Genomic DNA, 15,048 nt, shown 5'->3' with positions numbered 1-15,048 from the left:
ATGAGGGTATTTGGTCTGCAGCAACGACAGAACTTCCCATGTTGCATCCTCAGGAAAAGAATCAACCCATTCAACAAGAACTTCGGTAACAGCTTGGTTTCCCCTTTTAACTACCCTCCTATCCACAATTCTAACCGGCTCTTTCTGCAATGCACAATGAGCATCCACCAAAGGTAAATGAACTTGAGATGGATTTGACCCAATATGTTTCTTTAGTTGAGACACATGAAAAGTTGGATGAATCCGAGAACCCGGAGGTAACTGCAAAGTGTAAGCTACTTTCCCCACCTTCCTGGTCACTGGAAAAGGGCCATAATATTTGGGAGATAGTTTTTGAATGATAACTTTCCTGAGGGATTGCTGCCGATACGGTTGTAGCTTCAAGTATACCAAATCACCCACCTAAAAACTTCTCTCAGTTCTATGTTTGTTCGCAAACTGCTTTATGCGAGTTTGAGCCTGTTTAAGGTGGAAATGCAATAATTTCCATGCAGCCTCTCTAGCTTGCAAACTTCTGTCGACCATAGCCACCGAAAAAGCTCCAGCTAAGTATGGCATATGCGGTGGAGGAGCCTGTCCATACAAGGCTTTATATGGAGTCAGCTGAATAGATGAATGAAAGGAAGAATTGTACCACCATTCTGCTAGTGGTAACCAATGGAACCAATTGCCAAGAGTCTCCCCAGTCATACACCTCAAGTAATTTTGAAGACACAGATTCAAGACCTTCGTTTGCCCATCTGTTTGAGGGTGGTATGCGGTAGATAGTAGAAGTTTGGTTCCAGTTCTATGAAATAGCTCTTGCTAAAATTAGCTAATAAATATTTTATCCCTGTCTGATATAATAGAATCAGGCATCCCATGGAGTTTGTAGACATGATTCATATATTCTTGTACCACCTCTTTAGCTATGTATGGATGAGATAAGCCTAAAAAGTGACCATACTTGGTCAAATGGTCTACCACAACTAGGATAAAGTTTCTTCGGTTAGAGTTTGGTAAGCCATCGATGAAGTCTAAGCTTACCACTGCCCAAGCTCGATCCGGAATAGGCAAAGGCTGAAGGAGTCCTAGAAAGGCTACCGATTCACCCTTGCATCTTTGGCAGACTGAACACTCACGTATCCAACATTTTACATCAGTGGTTAAACCCTTCCAATATAGCAAAGTAGCTACCTTTTTCTTAGTCGCATGTACCCCCGAATGTCCACCAACAGCACTGGCATGGAAATGGGAAAATAATTCCTTTCGCAACTGCAGATGTCGCCCTACCACAATCTTTCCCTTCCGACGTAGGAAGCGGCCGTCCCAAGAATATTTGTGATTGGGGAGCTTGGATTGTTGAGCGTCTTGTATGATCTTCTTTAGCTTATCATCTAACTCATAGGATTGCTACACCTGTTGCAAGAGTTAAGATATAACAGAACTAGTCGACAAGTGAAAAATCTAACCTTCTTCCAACTTAGGTTGTCGAGAAAGAGCATCGGCAACCTTATTGTTGACTCCTTTTCTATACAAAACTTCAAAATCATAACCTAGGATCTTAGCGACCCATCATTGTTGGAATGGTGTAATGGCCATCTGATCAGATAGAAATCGCAGGCTTTGATGGTTCGTCTGAATTTTGAAATGCCTCCCTACCAAATAAAAATGCCATTTTCGAACTGCCAATAACACTGCAAACATCTCTTTTTCATATATGGACAAAGCCTGATGTCGTACTCCTAGAGCCTTGCTAAAATACGCCACCAGTCTTCCCTGCTATTGCAAAACGGCTCCCACCCCAGCTCCACTAGTGTCAGTATCCACTACAAACTCAAGCTCAAAATTCGGTAGAGGCAGAATAGGGGCAGCACATAAGGCCACTTTCAATGCTTGAAAAGCTGTGGTCGCTCAGTCAGACCAAGCCCACAAATTTTTCTTCAACAGATCCGTAAGAGGTCTAGCTAGCACCCCATAATCTTTAATGAATCGCCTATAGTATCTAGAGAGTCCAAGGAAGCTTCGCAATTCCTTCACTGACTGAGGAAGTGGCCATGAAGTGATACAGTCGATCTTTGACATATCCATCGAAACCGTACTTGCCTGTAACACATGTCCCAAATACTCGATCTAAGGTGTGCCAAAACAACACTTACTCTTTTTAGCAAACAACTGTTGCTCTCTTAGAACCAAAAAAACAGTCTTCAAATGCTGCAAATGTTAGGACCATGACCTTGAATACACAAGAATGTCGTCAAAGAATACGAGCACAAACTTTCGCAACCATGGCTTAAATACCGTATTCATAAGAGCTTGAAAACTAGAGGGGGCATTAGTAAGGCCAAAAGGCATCACGAGAAACTCATAATGCCTCTCGTGTGTTCTAAACGTTGTCTTGTGTATGTCGCCCTACCACATCCGAATTTGATGATATCCAGACCTCAAATCAAGTTTGGAGAACACCCGAGCCTCTCCCAATTCATCAAGCAGCTCTTCAATTATGGGAATGAGAAACTTATCCTTAATAGTATGCTGGTTTAGTTGTCTATAATCAACATGGAGTCTCCAGCTTCCATCTTTTTTCTTGACCATCATAATAGGAGAAGCAAAAGAACTATTGCTATCTCTAATGATTCTAGTTTAGAGCATTTCATAAATCAATTTCTCCATTTCTCCTTTCTGAATGGCTGGATATCTATAGGGAACGATCTTAATCACCACCCCTTTATCCTTTAATGGGATTCGATGATCTTGCTAGCGAGGAGGGGGTAACCCTTTTGGTACTTGAAAAACATCAGCAAAGTCCTCCAAGAGCACCTGAAGTTTCTCCTCCGATTCATTTGCCACCATAGAGGATAATGTCATTTGGCTAGGGGAAGTCAACATCAACATATAAGGCCCCAAAGTCTGCCCGATTGTTAAGAAACACTTTGAATCCGAGGAGGAGCTCTCTGCTGCTATTGAACCAAGAACAATACCATTCATGGTACATGTTTCACCCTTGATGGTAAACTACATGTTAAAGAATTAAAATTCCAAATGATATCCCCCAAAGTAAGTAACCACTAGACCCCTAACACCATATCACACCCTTTTAAAGCAGCACCAAAAAATCAATTACAAATCTGTAATTCTGGGCTTCCCATGGTACTTTCATACATAAACCTCTAGTAAATAAACAGCTCCCGTCTGCCACCGAAACCTTCAGCTGCTATTGCTGGATTACCGGCAATGACAACCTACTAACCAATCGTACATCAATGAAATTGTGAGTACTACCAGAATCCACTAGAATAATAGCCCAACTCGAACCGACTCTAGCCGTCACCCGCATAGTGTTATGGCCTTGCATGCCAGTGAGAGCGTGTAGCGAAATTATAGTTGATTTGGGTGATTCCTCCTCTGGACTACTCTCTTCTAAACGATCTGAACATTCTTGAAATTCTTCAGCTTCACCGTCAGAAAAAGGTTCTAGCAGCAATTGATATAACTGTGATTTTACACATTTGTGCCCCGCCTGATACTTGGTGCCACACCAAAAACATAATCCTTTCTGTTTCCGTTCAGCCATTAGTGCTGGTGAAATCGACCGAGAAGTTGAATTGTTGCCCGGAACACTACTCCCCGCTTGTGAAATTGAATTAGCTCTTATGGGTGGTGAAGAATAACCCGATATAACCGAGGGGTTGAACGACGATCTAGGTGAACTATGCAAGGGTGTTGAGATTTTCTTAGCTGAACCAGCTAGGAGCACTTCAATCTTCCTAGCGAGATGGAAAGCTTCCATCAATGTAAAAGGCTCAAATAGATCCAAATAGTGGCCAATTTCAGTTTTGAAATTACTAATAAAAATACTAAGAGCATATGATTCCGGAAGATGCAATTGATTTAACAAACCAACAAAAGAATCTTGATATTGTTCCACCGTACCTATTTGTTTCAGATTTACCAATACTTTCATCGGATTCTCGAATTGTCCAAAACCAAAACGCTCCTGCAAGCTCTTCAAATAACCCGGCCAAAATATCATTTGAAGATCACCATTACGTTGGGAGTAAAAATGGTGCCACTCAAGAGCTCGTCCCTCCAAATTCAACATTACCAAACGAACCTTATTGGACTCTGGTGTACCTTCAGCTTCAAAGAATTGCTCAAGTTTGGTCCACCACCCTCGAAAATCGGTGCCATCAAATTTGGGACACTCAAGCCGACTACCCTTTTCCACCGTTCCAACCTCGCACGACTGATGACCCAGATGAACGCTAATCCCATCCCCAAGATTCTGACCAATCCCCACATCCTTGGGAGGAAACCCAGGGGGTGCGCCCAATACCCCTTTCCCCTTGTCCGCAGCTACAGTTTGGCCCTTGTGTGGGGGTCCAAAAATTTCGTATCGATCTTGGCCTCTATCGGAGCTAACTGCTCCTGTATTTTGGACATATCTTACTGCAGACCACTCACTTCTTTCTGTAACCTTGTGGAAACGCCATCGCCAGCCATGATAGGGATCATAATAGCTCTGATACCTTTGATACGTTCTGGAATTTTGAGTGGAGAATAGGAATAGGAAAAAAAGTAGAGAAAATTTGAAGAGGAAAAGAAAAGCTCAGAAAAAGAAGATTTCTGATATTCAGTAAAATATGCATAATCGTTTACATCCATTGTTCATGCTTTAAAAGAAAATAATAACAATAAGCTGATGTGGCCATTTTCTGTTGTCAAAACTCCCCGTTTAACTAACCTGCTATGCCCCGTTTTATTAATTTCTTTTTTTTTCTCACCCACAACAGTCAGGTATGTATTTGATCTAGTTTTTCATTTTTAATTAAAGTGAAAATTTTGATTTTTATACAATCGAAATTTTTCGATTTAGACATCATGGAAAAGTTCAATTTAAAAAAATAAGATCAAGATTAATGGGATATGAAAATTCAACATCTTTTCACTCTTGAAAGTAAAAAATTAGTTTTTCATTCTTTGAGCCATATTTGAAACTATTTCTGATTCTATGAATTAGGTGTGCCTTGACTTTTCTGGAAGACTCTAAGGTGGGCTTGTTCTGGGATTGAATTCAAGAATAATAGATTTTGTAGAAACCATATGTTAAAGTTTTCAAAATCACTTCTAAGGTTTTTAGGAATCCAAAAGTCGACTCCTAGGGAGTTCTTTTCCCATTTGTTTTTTTTGTAAACTTTTGGTTTATGATGGAAACAAGTTTTGATAAAAGATTAGATGAGTTTGTGTGGCTGAATGATGGAATGATCAACTATTCAGAGAAGTTGATGACCCAAAGAATTCTTTTGAGTAAACTTTGTAATCTACTTGTTTTCTTTTTCTTATTCTTAGAATAAAACCATGAAAACCTTTGGTTGGTCAGAGTCAATTTTATTTTCAATTGTTAGATAGATGTTGTTGATATTCATATGATTGAATGATTAATGAAATCGATAAACATGCCATGTTTATATAATAAGCATGCCATTTAGATTAGAAAGAATGTCACTTGATATTATCTATGCATTTAATCATTCCTAAAACCAAATTGAAAATTTTGCATATGTTTTAAAATATTGACTGGGAAAGAGTCCCTAAACAAGACCACAACCTCCGTTAAGAGGATAACTAGTCATGTATGATTCTTGTTAAGATTATCTCATTATGACTCATATTAAGAATATATAATAATGGGTGTTGAGTTAATGATTATATATTTAAGATTATTTTAATTAAATAACTTCCCACTAAACTCTATTTAAGTTTAAATAATTATTAAAGTGAAACTATTATTAAGTTGTGTGGAGTTTTGCAATTTAGATTCACATATTTAATTGGATAAAATCCATGTTTTTACTAGTTGTGATTTCCCCAAGCTGGCATAATTCAATGGGTTTGAGAATTATCATGATAACAGTTTACAGTTTCTTTTCAAGGCTAAATGTAAGAAGCATGCATCATGTTAATGCATCTTGTATGTTACTAAATTTGATGACATTCTTGCTTAAAGATAATTAATGTGACAATTTATATTTAATATGAAATAACACTAACTTCTCTCGTCAATATTCTTACTGAAAACAAATTAACTAAACAGGAACAATTATAAGGAATGGAAACAAAACTTGCACATTATTCTCAGGTACATGAACCACAAGTTTATGTTTGATAAAGCATGCCCCCTAAGCCCCAACATGAAGCTAGACCTTGTTGGAAAAGCTCTAATGAAATAGCTTGTTGTTATATTATTGCAAGTGCCAGTAGCACTTTGCAAAATCAACAAGAAAGCAATAGAATTGTTAAAGAGATCATGGGCAATCTGGAGGATATGTTCGAAGGTGAAGTTATCTTGGCTCGAGAATCTTTGATAACCAATTTAATAAACTTTAAGCAAAAGCTTGATACTCCAGTCAAAGAACATATACTTAATCTTCTAGGATTCTTTATGGAAGTGAAGGACAAAGGGACTAAACTGGACCATAACACCCGTATCGAGATGGAGTTAAAACCTTGTCTAAAAGACTTTGCAGGCTTTAAAGTTGCATATAACTTAGGAACCTGAGAGCTTAACTTTACACAACTCATGAAAGAGTTATAATTTTATGAGTTGATATTAAATGGTGGGGCGCCTAGTTCAATCAAATGCAAAAGCCAATTTGGCGATCGATCGCTTCCTCGTCTAAAGATAAAAAAAAAAAAAAAAAAAGGCTAAGACTTCAGTTTCGCTTAAAGCGGATGGAAAGAATACTAAGAAGCCCAACAATTTATGTATGTACAAATGTTTCCTTTGCAATAAGAATAACACTTTAGAGCAAATTACAAAGAGTATAATGATTACCTAATCACAAGGTAAAGAACTTCTATTCATTAAAACCTGCTTAATGGAAGATTAAAAAACAATCAAGTCATTGATTCGAAAGTAACTAAATTTTTTAATATACTTTATTTTCATATTATTCCAAATAAAATAAAATTGTTGCACCATTATTTCCAATAATGAAAAATAAATATTTAAAAGTAGAAAATATGAAAACTAAAAAGAAACAGAACCGTACAATATTGGTCTTTTTATTTTTTGAATTTCTGCCTTTTCGTTTTAGACAAAATTATGGAAGCTATTTAATCCTAAACCTGGGTTAAACTTTTTCATTTAAATTACCAAAATGAAAATTAAAATGGCACCAAATTTCCTGTTTTAGTATTTTTGTAATTCAAAAACAAATTCAAAGAAATAACTAAATTTTTTTCTACTTAAAGCAATAACTAGGTGATTAGGTACTTATTTTCTTTTAACAATTAGATTGACTCTAATGATAAAATAAGAAATCTTATCATATGTATATACGTGTAAAAACTACGAATTTAGAATACAAATATGTGTTTAAAAATAACACATAATAAATAATGAAACATATGGCTTGAAATTAATTAATTATAATAACACATAAAATATGTATGATATTAAAATAAAAATAGATTAAATTGTGAGTAAAAACGAAATTTAAACATATAAATACATCAAATAAATCACAAAAATATTAAAATAAAGCTTTGGTTAAGTTGTAAATTTAAGGTTTTACTAATCCAATTAGCGCAGGTTAAATCCCACCATATTTTTTTAAATTGGTTTTTGTTAAAATGAAAATACTAAAATATCCTTAAATAGTATAACTTATTTTAATTATGAAAGAGTATTTTTGTAATTTTCTAGTGAATTGGTGAACCTATTGAGCGTGAGATCAACTTAGTAAAACACTTAACAAATAGTAAGTACAGATATATATACAACTGATGCAGATAATAACTTGTGCATATTAAAAAAAAGTATAAAATACATCAAATTGAAGCTTTAGTTGAGTAATAAATTTAAGGCTTTCTAATCTAATTGGCATGAGTTCAAACTTCATATGCATATTTTAATTGGTTTTTGTTAAAATGAAAATACTAAATTACCTTTAAATAGTATAACTTATTTTAATTATATGAGGGAATTTTCATATTTTTTTAATTTCATTGATGACCTAGTTGGTTTAGTTGCCACCGTTGAGTTTGGATGTAATAGCCCGTTTTTCAGTGGTGTCAGAAACAGTTGTTTTGAGGCTACGAATCTGACGAGTGAATTTGTAAATATTATTATTCAATATTTACGAGTCAAATATAGTATTATAATATGTCGAAACCATTTTTTCGGGTTAGAAAAAAATCGGGGATTGACTTTTAAAACCAAGTGTGGAGTCGCTACTAATCTTTTGTTTAGGTGTGATTGGATCACCTAATAACATATTTTAAAACAATTTTGGTCCACGTAAATTTAAAAATGGGTTCAGGAGCCGGTTACATATGAGGAAGGGTTAGCACCCTCATTACGCCCAAAAAATTGGTACCAAATTGATTCGATGCTATCCCTATATCAAAGATTTTAAAAAAATCTTTCAAAGCACAAGTCTTTAAAATGTGTGAATAGTTCAAGTTAATTGTCAAAATTCTCTCGTTTCAAAGATATGCAACATCATACCCAGCACGATTGGATACGATCCTTTATACCTTCAAAAATACGATTGATTTTTGACTTTCAAAAACTCGTACACTAAAATTATAAAAGGATATCCAAATATTTAGTTCACCGAAAAATCATACCCAGCACGGTAGGGCATGATTTCCCAAATTCCCAAATATTGGATATTGCCTTATTTCAGAATTTTTGAATAATAAGGAAAATTGAAAATTCGCTCAAAACACATTTATTTTTCTTGAAATAAAAACGAGACAGCTAATATCAATCAAAACATTGAAATTTGAATCACGATGCAATAATATAGAAAATCAAAGTTGCAAACATGGATTACTATATGAAATATTATACAAGTAAACAAAAAGAACAAATTAACATACACACAATAGCAATGAGCTCACATCCAAGAAACAAATTAGAAGGAAATATAACAAGTTTCGAATATAGATGGACAAAAATTTAAATAATAGTGCAAAAGGCTAATAATCAATATGAAACAATAATACATGAAATAATATGAAAACTAAAGCAACACATAGCATACAAAACAATTTGGAAACAATTTAAAAACTATTAAATATATGAAAATTTACAAATGAACAGCACATGATTGGGTTTGAAATGATGTACATATATAAAAATAAAACTAAGAATATGTAAATGAATATTAAAATAAACATTGGGAAAGAAGAAATTTGGAGCTAATAACATACAAGAATATTTTAGAAAACAAAAACCTAAATATTTAAAGGTGTTAATATGCATACAACAATAAAAAAAAACAATAAAACAATATATAATGAAGATATAATACAATAACAAAGAATAAACAATATACATGAAAGAAGAACAAACTGATATATAATAAAATTATATATACATGAAAGAATCTTAAATAACGAATAAATAATAAAATATGTTTTTTAAAGAACAAATTATATACATAATAAATTTAAAAGGAAATACAAATAAACATATTTAAAAGAAGTTATATATATAAAATAACATAGAATTAATAATGTTGATAAAATAAAGCTAATTTTAATATATATACATATATATATTAATATAAAGGTAATTTAAATTAAATATTATACCAAAATTTAAAATGATATGATATAAAAGAGAATTTTAAAATAATAATTTTATAATTAAAAAACAAAGTAAACTTATCGAAGTAACTCCAAAGGCATATAAATAAAATTTAAAAGATAAATGCTCAATGAATAAAAAAATGATGAATTATATAAGTTGAAATAAATACTTAATTGAAATAAAATCAAATTAAAAGGTATAATTAATAAATAAAATAAACCATTAAGATAGAAATAAGGACCAAAGTGCAACGCACGTGAACGTACAAGGCTTAAAAATGAAATTATTCCAAGTTTTTGAACGCACCATGTAAACATGGATCAAATCAAAACAGCGCATAAGTTTTAGGAGAGAATTAAAAAAACAAAGAAACATAAATGGGACTCAATCAGATGACAGCAAAACGAGGAGGGACCAAATTCGAAATTCACCCCAAAAGATTAAACGCGCGGATCCTCACGGTAGTGGATCGGGTTGGAATGGGTCACCTTATACGGCACCGTTTTGAAGCCATTGCAATTGACTCTGAATGGTGCCGTTTTCTTCCTCTTATAAAAGCTAAAACATAGCAAAAAAACAATGTTCAGCCGTTCTTTATGAATCAAAATCCTAGCCTCTCTTGATTTTCCCTCAACCGATCCTAACACCTCACTTTGAAACGCCGATCCGCCACCATAAACGACGTCCAGCAGATTCAAGCCTTGAGGGACGACATTCTCGGCCATAAGATCTGCTCTCAACATTGATTTCAGCGAAACAAATGGAATCGCAAGGTAAATCGCTCGTTTTCCTTTTTTATTTTCAAAATCTTTTAAACTCTAATGAAAAACAAAATGAACAGAGTTGAAAAAAAAACTAAAGAACCTTCGAATAAAAAATCACCTTTCAATTTCAGTGGTTTTTTTTTTTGTATTTCAGTCTTTTCTTTTTTTACATCATTTCATTCAGTTTTATAGCCGAAAAATAAATAGAAATAAAAGGAAAAAGAAAATAAAAAATCCTTGCTGTAATCTGTTATTCCTTTGCTGTCAATTGCTATTTGTTATTCTGTTTTGCAGGTGTGTATGGCATGGCAAAAACCGTTCGTGGCCGTGGACAGAAGAACGGAGGCGCACGTGTGTTGGGGAGGCTGATGGCGTTTGCGGCGCTGGCTGTTGGCTAGGGTTGGCCGAAAGTTTGGTTGATGTTTTGGGCCTGGGGTATTTTGGGTTTAAGTTTATTAGGTTGGGTTTATTGTTGGGTTAATAAATGTAAACGGACTGGACTTTTAAATTATTTTGGTTTTATTATTATTTTTTGTTTTATTTTGGTTTTGGTGTAAGCCCGGGCAAATTTGGGCCTATACATAATAAATTTTGATTTGATAATTTATGTTATTTAAACGAATAATTAGTTTCAAGTGGTAAATTCTTAAAGTGAAGTGGTTCTAGAAAATGAGTATAGAAATCTCGTTTTTATAAACTGAGCCCGTAAATATTTTACTAAATATTTACGGGGTGTTAGTAGGGTTTTATTAAAATTTGGTTAACAAAATTTTAATGTTTAAATAGTTAATTAAAGAAAAAATGACTAAATTATAAAAGCAACAAAAGTTAATTGCTATAGACTTATTTGTATTAAATGAGTGAAAAAGCATGAGGTAAGGGCCTTAAGTAGTAATTTTACCAAATTTAACTATAGTGGATGATCATGACTTGGCATTTGATGAAATTTGTTTAAGTTTAAAGGTTAATTTGATAATTAGGTAAATTAAAAATAAAATAAAAGATGGGAAGTGAAATATCATCATCTTCAACCTATTTATTTATTTATTTATAACCTAATGAAGCCGTAGATAGGGTAAGCTTTTAGTCAAGTTTGATTTCTATTGTATGGTATGTAACTTTATCCTATTTTTAGTAATTTTTATGTTTTTGAGTTCGTATTAGCTTAATCTAACTAGCCCTGGAATTAATTCGTAAAAATAGTAAAGGTTAGACTGTCATAAATGATTTTGAATGTGTTTTGAAATTTATTCGGTAATATTAAGCTTGGTTGTCAAATAAACATATTTTGTTAAAGGATTTTTAGTGATTCTGAAAGTTAGGTATTAAATTGTTTAAAGAGTAAAATTCATGGGATTTAATGTGAAATCTTGATAAAAATGGGCAGGGTAAAAAGCCTAAGAAATTCGGCTAGCATGTTTGATAACTAAAATTGATAAATTTGCAAGTTATGAGTTTAGGGACTAAATTGCATAAAATAAAAAATGTTGGGGTAATTTTATAAATTCATACTAAAATGGTTTATAAGCTTGAATTAATTATTTAAAATTTATTTGTTTGTTCAATTAAATAAAATTATATTATTATGTTCAAGAGATGCTACTATTGTATTTAAATCGAGGAAAAAAAGCTAAAGTTTTGGATTAGTTGTCGACTCCATTTTAGTAACTGTTTCAGTCGAGGTAAGTTTGTAGTCCTTGAACTCGAACTCTATTTATTTATGTAGTTTAATTAATTTAAATGTTACATGGTTATTTAATTATATTCTTATACATAATTTGGTTATTTCGGATTGAATGAAGAATTATTAAATTGTGTATGTATATATATTATCATGGAATGGATCAAAGATTTTCTTATAGTTATTTGTTGTAAATGATTGAATTATAAAATAAGGAAATTTTGGATTTTGTAATTATGTATGTGATTGTTAGTTTATCCGACTAGCGCTGGGCGTAAATCTTTGTCGATTTATTTGACTAGTGCTGGGCACACAGTTAATATCGTCAGTTTATCCGACTAGCGCTGGGCACAAATATTTGTTGATTTCTTTGGCTAGTGCTGGGTACACAGTTAATATCATTGGTTTATCCGACTAGCACTGGGCACAAATCTTTCTCGATTTATTCGACTAGTGCTGGGCACCCAGTTAATAATGTCGGTTTATCCAATTAGCGTTGGGCGCAAATCTTTGTCGATTTTTTCAACTAATGTTCGGCACTCAATTAACATTGTTAGTTAATCGGACTAGCATTGGGTATAAATATTTGTTGATTTATTCGACTAATGCAGGGCATATCTAATGTTGGTTTATCCGACTAGCACTAGTCGTAAAATTTTGTTACGATTTATCTGTCAAGCTCCGGGTGCCAATAACAAGTTGGTCAATATCAATAATGTTTACCGATCCCTTGAAGTCGGTTGGTAAAATGAGAGACAACTTTAATTGTATATGAAATGTTCATGAGGAACCTATGGTACACTATATGGTAATAACTATTACAAGTTAGATATTTGAATTAATGGATTATTAAACACAAATGTAGTTCTTTGGGTTATGAAATTATTTAGTATTTAATCATTCTTTTGTATGCAGGTTAGGTATGTAATAGCCTGATTTTAGCTAAATCGGAATAGTGGTTTCGGAACCACAAATCTGAGGTTGTAAAATTATTTTAATATTATTTTTGGTGTTTACAGCTGTGAATATATATGCGTGAAAATTTCGTGAGCTAATTTTATCATTTAATAGCTCAATTTGAGAAAAAAAGGACTAAATCGCGTAAAATGAAAAAGTTGCATTTTATATGTTAAAAGTGCTTAATTGCTATGTTTTATTAAATGTGAGGTCCTTATGATGTAATTAGACCATTGATAGTGGAATTTGACATCAATGGGCATTTAATGGATGTTAATTAATGGTTTAAGGTTAAGGTTAATTTGGTAATTGTTAAATAAGTTAATTAAAATACACCAAAACATAAATTTTGTCGATCTTTCTTTCTTTTTGAATCGAAACTAGAGAAGAAAAAAGCCATTCTAGGGCTTTTCATTCGGTTAGACTAATTCAAGCAATTGAGGTATGTTTTGAGCTCGATTTTTAATAATTTTTACTTTTTTTTATCGTTGCTTCGTGTACTAACTAGCCCATGCCCTAAATTTTGAAATTGGTGATGATTTGTGAAGTGCCATTGATGGATTCATGTGTTTTTGGATGTTTGATGATGAAATATGAAAGCTTGGTGTTTGATATACATGTTTTGTAAAGTGATTTTGAGTAAAAATGTCAATTAGGGTCTAAATTGAGAAAAGTGTAAATTCAAGGGTTAAATGTGTGAAATTTTGATAAATATGGGATTTTAATAAAGCTATAGAGAATTCAGCTAGCATGAAATTAGAAAGAAATTGTGTAATTTGGTGTATTTGTGAAATATTGACTAAATTGTAAAAATGTGGAACTTTAGGGGCTAAAGTGTAAATATTCCCAAATAGGTATTTTTGGATGAAATTGAATGGATAAATGATTAAATGAGTTGAATTTGTTATAATATAGATCAAGAAAAGTGGAATCTGGACTTAGATTGAGGCAAGAACAAAGTACTCGATTAATCGATTAGTTCGTAGTTTTTACGTCCGAGGTAAGTTCGTGCATGATAAACGTTGTTACAATTATGTTTTTAATGCTTTAATATTGCATTAATTGTATATATGCGACTACGATTGTGTACGACGATGAATCGACTATGTTTGGCACTTAGTGTGCGATTCGAGATAGCTTCGACTATATAAAGCACTTAGTGTGCGAATTGGAATAGCTTCGGCTATATATGGCACTTAGTTTGCGAGGTTGATAAAGCTTCGGCTATGAAAGGCATTTAGTGTGCGAGATTATAATAGCTTCGGCTATGCTTTGGCACTTGGTGTGCGAGATATCGAATATTTCGACAGTTTCATGTAAAGGTATGAGTTCGGTATGAATTTGTACAAGTATGTACATATAAATCATGAAATTCAAATGGAAGAAGTAATGAACTTATTCATAAATAGTTGAGCAAGTATGAGGAAAGTTTGTTGGTCATCATGATTTAGATATGAATTAGTTCAAATTGATGATTTGTATGTTATAAACTGTTGAGTATATTTAGTATGAGCTTACTATGCTTTTAGAGCTTACTTGTGTGTTCTTTCCATGTTTTATAGATTATTGAAGCTAGCTCAGACATTGGGGATCAACGGGAACCATCATCACACTATCAACTACTTGTTGGTATTTTTGGATGCTTGTAAATATGGTGTGTGGCATGTATAGGCTAGTAAGTTGATGATATGATTTGAGATTTGGTATAGCCATGAGATTTGGCTAATTTTTGTTGAAAATGTTGGTATGTATTTGGTCAATTAAGTTGGCTTAAGTGATGTGCATAATGCCTTTTATATATTGGGTTGTTTTGGGTATGTTGGCCTTAATTGTTGATATAGCTTAATGATGTGTTTTGTGGTATAAAATAGATATTAATATGATGAATTAATGTATATGGAACTTATATGTAAGTTGTGATAAATTTTGGTATAATGATTTGATAGGTTTTGAATGTAGAATTGAGTAGTTGAATTGGTTGATGATAGATGGTATGACATGAGTATGAATTGGCATGTTTTCGGTTGTTTAAAGATGAATGGAAATGGTGTTATTTTGGTTGC

The 15,048-nt window shown here is 33.0% G+C and overlaps 1 long non-coding RNA gene across 1 annotated transcript; it reads left to right on the top strand.

The window, feature by feature from the left end:
* Positions 1–10,072: 10,072 nt before the first annotated feature.
* Positions 10,073–10,950, top strand: LOC107925360 (uncharacterized). Its single transcript, XR_001691958.2, has 2 exons — positions 10,073–10,356; positions 10,642–10,950. It is a non-coding gene; the product is annotated as an uncharacterized lncRNA (long non-coding RNA).
* Positions 10,951–15,048: the final 4,098 nt, after the last annotated feature.

The sequence above is a fragment of the Gossypium hirsutum genome, chromosome A01 (genome assembly GCF_007990345.1).
Source record: "Gossypium hirsutum isolate 1008001.06 chromosome A01, Gossypium_hirsutum_v2.1, whole genome shotgun sequence".
NCBI classification, from domain to species: domain Eukaryota; kingdom Viridiplantae; phylum Streptophyta; class Magnoliopsida; order Malvales; family Malvaceae; genus Gossypium; species Gossypium hirsutum.
The sequence above is the reverse complement of the archived record's forward strand: the minus strand, read 5'-3'. Positions and strand labels throughout refer to the sequence as shown.